The 8,116-nt window shown below is 39.7% G+C and overlaps 1 non-coding gene across 1 annotated transcript; it reads right to left on the bottom strand.

Annotated features, from left to right (window-relative positions):
* Nucleotides 1–3,434: 3,434 nt before the first annotated feature.
* Nucleotides 3,435–3,540, bottom strand: LOC145583619 (small nucleolar RNA R71). Its single transcript, XR_014100241.1, has one exon. It is a non-coding gene; the product is annotated as a small nucleolar RNA R71 (small nucleolar RNA).
* Nucleotides 3,541–8,116: the final 4,576 nt, after the last annotated feature.

Here is an 8,116-nt window from a genome sequence, read left to right as displayed (position 1 = left end):
ATGTGTCTGTCGAAACCAGTCCGTCGTTATTTGCCTGTTTTGTAGTAGTGAAAGTCCAAACTGAGGCCAAACTCACTAGCCTAACCAAACAAAACGAAGCCCTTTTCAACCAAATATAATTTATTACATCCAAAACAGTCAGTTAAAAAAAAGCATCTAAAAGTGTAGCCATGCAACTCGATCTGTCGGGAGCTTTCTACGCCTTGACTAATAGGAAAAAAGTTCTAACAGCAGGGATGCAACCTGGATGAAGGTGTTGGGTTTCGTGATGTCTGACCACACGCAGAACTAAAACCCATCCCCAACACCCGTACATAAATTAAAGCAACTAAAACATGCCTATTAATTAACAACATAATTAATTAGCAAGAAAAGGAAAAGACAAAATTACCCTCGATGCGTGTTTCACTCACAAAGAGATCTTACTTGAAAGCTAGCCAAGCTTCGCAAATGTGAGAGGTCCCTTCCTCGGAGCATAGCCGAGGCTAGACCAAAAACTTACAATATTAAGAGAGAAAGTGTTCACGCCTTTGGTGATCCTTTCAAGCTAACAACTCAAAGTGGATTTTCTCAATTCCTAAGGTTGGGTATTTATAGAGAAAATCCCTTATATATTCATCTCTCTCATCAATGTGGGAGAGTTGGTAAAATCCCCTTTTTCAATTTAATTTAAATAAAAAATCAAAAGAAAAAGGAAAAACAATCAACAAGTGTCACAATGTGAATAAGGCTAGGTGAGGACCACCACGGGGAGAGGGCCATTTCCCTTTCTCCCCAAGCTTCCCTCACAAACTGGCTTCCCCTATGCTCAGCCAATGCTTACGCGCCAGCTGGCGCTGCTAGCCTTGGGCGCCAAGGCTGCCCAGCTGGTTACCTGGCCCATGATTAGGCCTGCCAACTGGTCGCACGCGCTGGCAGCTCGCGCCAATAAGCCACGCATCATTGCGGGCTGCTGAGCGCTGCTGCCTTTGCACATGTGCGCAAGCCCATCAAGACTTGCTCGCTTGTTGTGGGGTGTTGTGCATGCAGTGCCTACTGAAGCTAGCAAGGCCCAACTCGTTGCTGGCCTACTAGCGCTGCTAGCTTCTGGCACGCGCACTTGGTAGCACGGCTGCCGATGAGTGTCATTTGCGGCACTCATTTGTTCTCTTTTAGGGTGATTTTAAATTGCTTTTATAGCTCTTTTCTTTCCTTTTTCCTTAGTTTTGCTCTTTATTTCTTTAGTTTGCACTTTCCTTAGTTGATTTTCCATTTTCATGCATTTCATGGTTTATTTTGTCTTTTTCCCTTTTATTTGTTTCTTTTATTTCATTTTCAGGTTAAGATCATTGTCCAAGGTTTCCCGAGGTTTCTTCCCGAGTTTTTCATTGATTAGGATGCCTAGTGTCATCCATTTGAAGCCCAAGTATGGAGATGTGCAAGTTCCAAGTGACCTTAGGCCGTGCGTTCAGCCGTAGGGGCACCAATTATGGTGTTAAACCCACCGTCGAGGTGTTTTAGGTTCTGCCATGCTCCGTGTTCATTAAGCACACCAAGTGGAGCGCACGAGGAGCGTCAAGATGAAGGGGAAGCTGCCCTGTTCCCAGCGCGGGTGTGTGCGATGATGGCGCGAGCCCGTGGCCTGGTGGCGTGGGTGCGCATGGCCTTGGCGCGGCTGCGCCTGTTGCTCCCCCTGTTCCGTACCCATTTTTGCGCGGCCGCGCATCCTCTTGAAGAAGGCCACGCCCGTACGGATCTATTTTGGATGATCTAACTAACTTCTCTTTGTTAGTTTTACTATATATAGACTTTTCTTCTATTTTTAAAGAGAGAATTCATTTTTATTTTGAGAAGTAGTTTTTGAGAATCAATTAATAGAAGTTTAGAGAGAAGTTTTGAGAGAGAAACACTTGTTCTTAGATTTTATAGAGAGAAATTCATGGTTGATGATTGATGATTGATGATTCTAAGTATATTTTCGTTTGATTTCACCAATGTTTGTAAGGATTTCTTTTACTTTAATGCAATCTTTAGCTTTTGATTTCAATTGTTTGTTGATTGTTCAAGTTTGTTGATTAGTTGATTGAATTTGTTTGATTGAAATGATGATGATGATGAATTTGTTGATTAGCTTAGTTTTGATTTCGATTTCTTCCATGGATTGTGAGTAGTTTACTTGCTAGGGATGTGGTGAAGCATGTTTGAGTTATGGATCATAGCTAATTGGGAGTTTTTGATTAATTTAGCATTGTGATTAAATTGGTTGACTGATTTTGTGCATGTGTGTGATTAGTTAAAGAGTAGCTAACTTTAATTGTCATACTAGATTGCATTGTGTGCCTACATTGATACGGACAATTGATTTGTAGCTCACATTTACCGATGGAGCTTGATTTGTGACGTTCCTAGTATAGTCTTTCGTAGTTGCTGCTAGTTAGACCTCTAGGAGATAACTTGTTGAGATCTTTTGATTGCATTGTCTATCTTCCCTCGCAATACTTGAATTAATCAATCTCCAACCCGATTAGTGTGTGTCCATTGCAAGAATATGTGGATCCTAAATCCCTAGTGTCTTGATATAATCAATCTCCAACCCGATTAGTTGAATTTAGATAACCTACACTACCTTTTACGCTTTGAAATAGCTTTACTTTGGCAATAGCTAACTTGCCCCCATTCCCAGTGGTTCGACCCGAACTTGCCCTATTACTAGGTGTAGGTTTGGTTATAAATTTAATTTGATTGGAGAAGTTTTAGTTTCAATGACCTAGAATCCACCTCTCGGTCAAAATGGAGCCGTTGCCGGGCAATGGCGTAGTTGTTTGCTGTTGTTGTTGAGTCTATTTCATTTCATTTCAAAAATACAAAAATATTTTTCTTTTTTAGGCTACACTTGTAGTGGTGCTACTAATTGTTTCTTTGAGATTGTATGCATAGGACAAGAGGAAGGACTTTAGTACCTTTTGATCCGGATATTGAGAGAACAATCGCAAGGATAAGAGTTGCTAGACGATCCTTGAGTTCTAGCTCTTCAAGTGAAGAACAATTTCAATAAGAAGAACAAAGAAGCATAGGTGAAGTACCAAGGGTTGCTTTGAAGGAGTTGGGAACTCCCAGTGCCTATAGATTTGAGAGTGGTATTGCTCCGCCAACAACACCAGCTAATGACTTTAAGATAAGGCCGGCGATGATAACAATGATTGAACGAAGGCAATTTAGTGGTGCCAAGCACGAAAGCCCACTAAATCATCTCAAAGAGTTTGAGAAGTATTGTAACATAATCAAGGTCAATGGGGTTTCTTAAGAATTCATAAGGCTCAAGCTATTCCCGTTTTCTCTAATCGGAAGAGCTTTGGTGTGGCTAGATAAGGAAGTGAAGCCTAATTCCTTGAGAACTTGGGATGAGGTCACTAAAGAGTTTCTTTCTCGCTTTTACCCTCAATAGAAGACCGCCGAGGCAAGAACTCTAATCCAAAGTTTCAAGCAAATTCCTAGTGAGGGTTTCTATGAGGCTTGGGAAAGATACAAGGAGTATCAACGAGAATGTCCTCACCATGGAATCCCGACATACCAAATCATATAAATCTTCTATGGAGGATTGAGTCCCTGATGGTTGTCATAAATGCCACCCATTTCATGAGTATTTAGGTTGTTTTTACCTTCTTTTCATAGCTTTCCTTCCTAATAAATGCTTAGTTTTATGCTTTACCTCTTTGTTTTACCTTTAATCTCTTATTTTGTGGTTTTGTGCTTTTGATGGTTTTTCTAGTCTTTTCTCCTTTATTTGCTCTCTTTTCATGGTTGTAGGTATTGTACGAGGTCCGGGTCTCGATATTGGTGGTTTACTAAGGTGGAAGATGCTTTTGGAGCAAGCTCATGGCAATAGGAAAGCTCAAGATGCATGGAAGCGGATTCTCAAAGTTTTAGCTCTTGCCCTCTCAAGCCGCGCTCACATGAAGGAGTGGTGTTGAACCCACTGTCAAGTGCTTTTGGATCTGCCTCCTTGGTGTCCATCATCATCATCATTCGGTGCACTCATTCGAAGCCATTAGCGAACGCACGAAGCCTTGAGAAGAACCAAAGGAACCTAGAGGAGCGCGGGCGCGGGTGCGCAGCCTTGTTGCGCGGGCGCGCCACTAGACCGCGCGGGTGCCCCGCTCCGGGTCCTTGTTTTTGCTCGGTTTCGTTTCGCGCCTCCTATAAATATCTACTTGTAACCCGAATTAGAAGCAACGGTAGACATATTTTTTATCATAATTTTAGCTTAGTTGAGAGCCTCTTTCTCTAGTTTTAGGGTTAGTTTAGGAGTAGATTTAGAGAGAGAAAGCGAGGAATTTCAATGGTGATTGAGAGATTAAAGATTCAATGGTGACAATTGTGTTGATGATCTTCTCTATTATCAATGAGCATTTCTAACTCTATCTCATTTTATTGCTTTGTTTAATATTCATGTTTGTTTAGATTGATTTTGATGTTTGATGCTTGATTAGTGTAGTAATTGTTGATTCTTGATTTCCTTGGTTGTTAGTTGATTAGATGATGATGTTAGAGTAGTTGTTTGGCTAGGGATTGGGTAAAACTTGTATGATTGATTGATTGTGCTTAATTTGGGGATTGTGTTGATTAATTGTTGAGATTAAAGTGATTAACGGAAATTGTGCATGTGTGTAATTAGATTAGGCCTTGAGAATTATGCTAGATTGCATTGTGAATCTGCATTGATACGGACCATTGATTTGTAGCTCACAATTGTCGATTGAGTTTGGTTAGTGACGTTCCTAGTTAGAGTCTCTCGTAGTTGGCGCTAGCTAGACCTCTAGGAGATAGCTTGTCGAGCTCTTTTGATTTCTCTTACCATTAGTCTTCGCAACCTTTGATTTGCATGTTGTTCCCGAGTTGCTACAAATGTCATGATTACTTGTTGATCCCCATTCCCTAGTGCTTTATTTGTTTGGTTCTTTTTTTGGTTAGTTGTTAGTATTACCTCTTTACCGTTAGACTTCGACCTAGCTTAGGCACATAATTTAGAGTGCTTGAACATTACCGTTCCTTTGGGTTCGACCCTTGACTTACCTCTATACTCGTATTTAGGTTTGTTAAGTGTTTATAAATTTAGTTTTACTGAGGGAGGATTAGTCAACGACCTAGTCTTACCCCTCGTCAAAATGGCACCGTTGCCGGGGAACGGTGTCTATGTTTGAGTGTTTTTGGTTGCTTGAGTCTAGGTCTTTGTATATACTTTTATTTTATTTGATTTTTGCTTGTTTTGAAAGAAAAACAAAATGGAAGGTACCTCGTTTTCTCAATTTGAGAATGAGCCATTTTGGGTGTACTTTAATAGACTAGAGAACTTCATTAGTTACCATGGTTGTGATCTTTGGGAGGCTTGCGAGATTTGTTATCATGATTTGAATGAGCAAACTAGAGGCATTATTGAAAGCATGTTTAATGGTAGATTTCGAGCATTGTCAATCGATGATGCTTGGGACTTTTATGTATGTTTTGCTAGAGATACTTATGATCATGGTCATGGTTATTCAAATGTTTCTATTGATAATTGTGATGTTTCATGTTCCATGTATGATGAATCTTGCATGCCTACTTGTGCCCCCATCCCCCATTTTGATGATGCCACTCATATCTCTAATGTTGATCCCCGCATGCTTGTACATGATTCCTTTCCCCATGATGCTCCTCAATGCTCTTCACCTTTCCAATCTTTAGAATCTAGCTTTAAGTCTCCTCATGAGATGAAATATCTGGAGATTATGAGAAGCCAAATGGAAATGTTGAAAAAGTTGGAAGAGAGTAATGGGGACGTTCTTAGGAGGAATGAGGAGATGAATTGTCATCAATGTTGAATTTAAATGAAGTTTGTACCATATTGGTAGATATGGAAGATGATGATGATTGTTTTGATAGCTCCAAAATGTGTGAGGAGGATGTTAGAGAGCCTATGAGTGAGGAAAAGGGTGTAGAGATGGATGTTCCTAAAGAGAGTTTGCATTTTAAACCTCCTTCCCAATTTGAATTTTGTTCCATTGAGCCTTTAGATGGAGTTGAAGAGAAACTAAAATTTTTGGCTTCTCTTAATGTTGATGGTAATTCAAGTTATGAAGGATGGGACATTGCAATTCTTGAAGCGTGGAGATGTTGTGAGGAAAGAGAGAGATGATGAGGAGGATAAAGTAGTTTCCATGGGAGATTTGATGTTTGAGGGTAATGAGGACCAAGAGTTCTTGAGTGTTGAAAAACCAATTGGAGACTCAATTCCCCCACCCACCTCCCTTGATGGTGATTTCATTCCCCCATTCCTTTATTTTGAATACCAATCTTCTTCCACCCCATCTCCTTTACATGATAACCATGGGTGCTTTAAGGAGAATGTGATTGAGGATGAGCTTAATTTGAATGATGATGAGTTGGAGGAGAACCCATTGGATGTGAGTTCATTGGATGAGAGAGCTTGTGTTTCTATGGTTAATGGTGTAAGTGAGCAACCAATTCCAATTCCTTCACCTTACACCTCATTTTCAAGAAAGCTTGATCCTATTCCCTCCTATCCCATGTCATTACCTTCTTTTCTCAAATCCCCTTCTCTTGAAGAGCCTTTAGTTCCCCAAGTGCCTCATTTAATGACCTTTGAGGATAATGGTGGGATTTCCAACCAAAAATATTTTGTTGAGAATATGCCTTCTTCTTTTTCTTTTATTTCTCTTCCTTTTTCTTACATTCTTGTTTATCCTTTCTCTTCTTCCCCTTCTTGGCATACCTCTTCTCAACCCAATAGGTGTGCATTGTGCTTGTTGCATGCCTTCATTTTGTCATGTGCATACTTACTTTCGTATGAAATGTGTAGTAGTGCATTTGACAAGCTCTTGCGTGCGTTGAATTATTATTTTCTAGAGCGGTCAAGCTTGGATCTTAAGCAAGCCTTTCTCAAGAAGTAACCCGTGTTTTATTGATTTCATTTTCTTTTCTTTTTAGAATAGATTTTCTCTCATGGAAATGTTTGTGTGCCTTTTTCTAGGTACATGACTTGATATACTTTGGTGCATTGGTTTGGATCAAGATTCAAGGAAGTATGATTCAACATTTGCTAGCATATGGAAGACAATATTCAATTAAAGAGGAAATTGGCTTTGAAAGGTTAAATTGGGTCATTTGTGGGTATTTACACCCACCTAAATCCAGTAATATCTTTCCTTGCTCTTTCTCTAATAGTTGATGGTTGTTGGACATGTGTTGGTATTGTTAGATTGATCTTTTTGTTTTCCCCTCCCATGTTATCTATGATTTATGTTTGAGCATGTTGTCTCATTCAAGATTGGGGGAGGGTATTCTATCATGTTTGGTGGGATTTTGATTCATATATGCCATGCACAATTGTATATGCATTTCCATGTTCTTGATTTTGAAAAACTCCAAAAAGATTTTTGTTTCTATCAAGGCAAATTTGCAATGTGTTTTGTTTTGTTCTTGCTTTAGACATAATACTTTTGGACTTGTATAGTGAATGTTTTTCTTCTTAAATGGTAACGATGTGCACGGTTTGAGAGTATCTTTGGTTGACTCTAGGATAGAGTATGCTAAGGTAGTTGTTTAGAACTCTTGGGCCTTGAAGCCGGATTCTATTATTTTTGAAAATTTGCAATTGCTCCATTTTGGTGAATTTGAAGCTAATAGTGAGTTATTGCTACAACCATGTGAGGTTTCATTCTTTTCTAGCCTTCTACATATCTTGTTAAGCGGCGCATGGATCCTTGACTATTGTATGCTTTATCTAGAATTTGACTTTCATCTCCCGAGATCGCGACCGAGCCATTTAAGAAGGACAAAGGCATCTTTTCGGGGTGGTAATTTTTCTTTTTCTAATATAGTTTTCTTATCTTTGTTTTGGGTTTTCATTTTCCTACTTGCTAACTGTAGGGAATATTTCAAGCATTACGATAACCCCGAACTTGAACCCCACTGTGATCATACACTAAAGTACGGTGGCGTTCCAAAGGGAAAGAAAAAAAGCAAAAAGAGTCGCCAACAAGTTTTAGGAACTTGTAAACCCAAAAGACAATCCAAAAGGACCATCAACTACTCCATAAGGTCTTGAACCAAACAGGGTCCGGGGATGAGGGTACGA

This window comes from Chenopodium album, chromosome 15 (assembly GCF_948465745.1).
Source record: "Chenopodium album chromosome 15, dcCheAlbu1.1, whole genome shotgun sequence".
Lineage (NCBI taxonomy): Eukaryota > Viridiplantae > Streptophyta > Magnoliopsida > Caryophyllales > Amaranthaceae > Chenopodium > Chenopodium album.
This window is presented reverse-complemented; position numbering and strand designations above follow the sequence as displayed.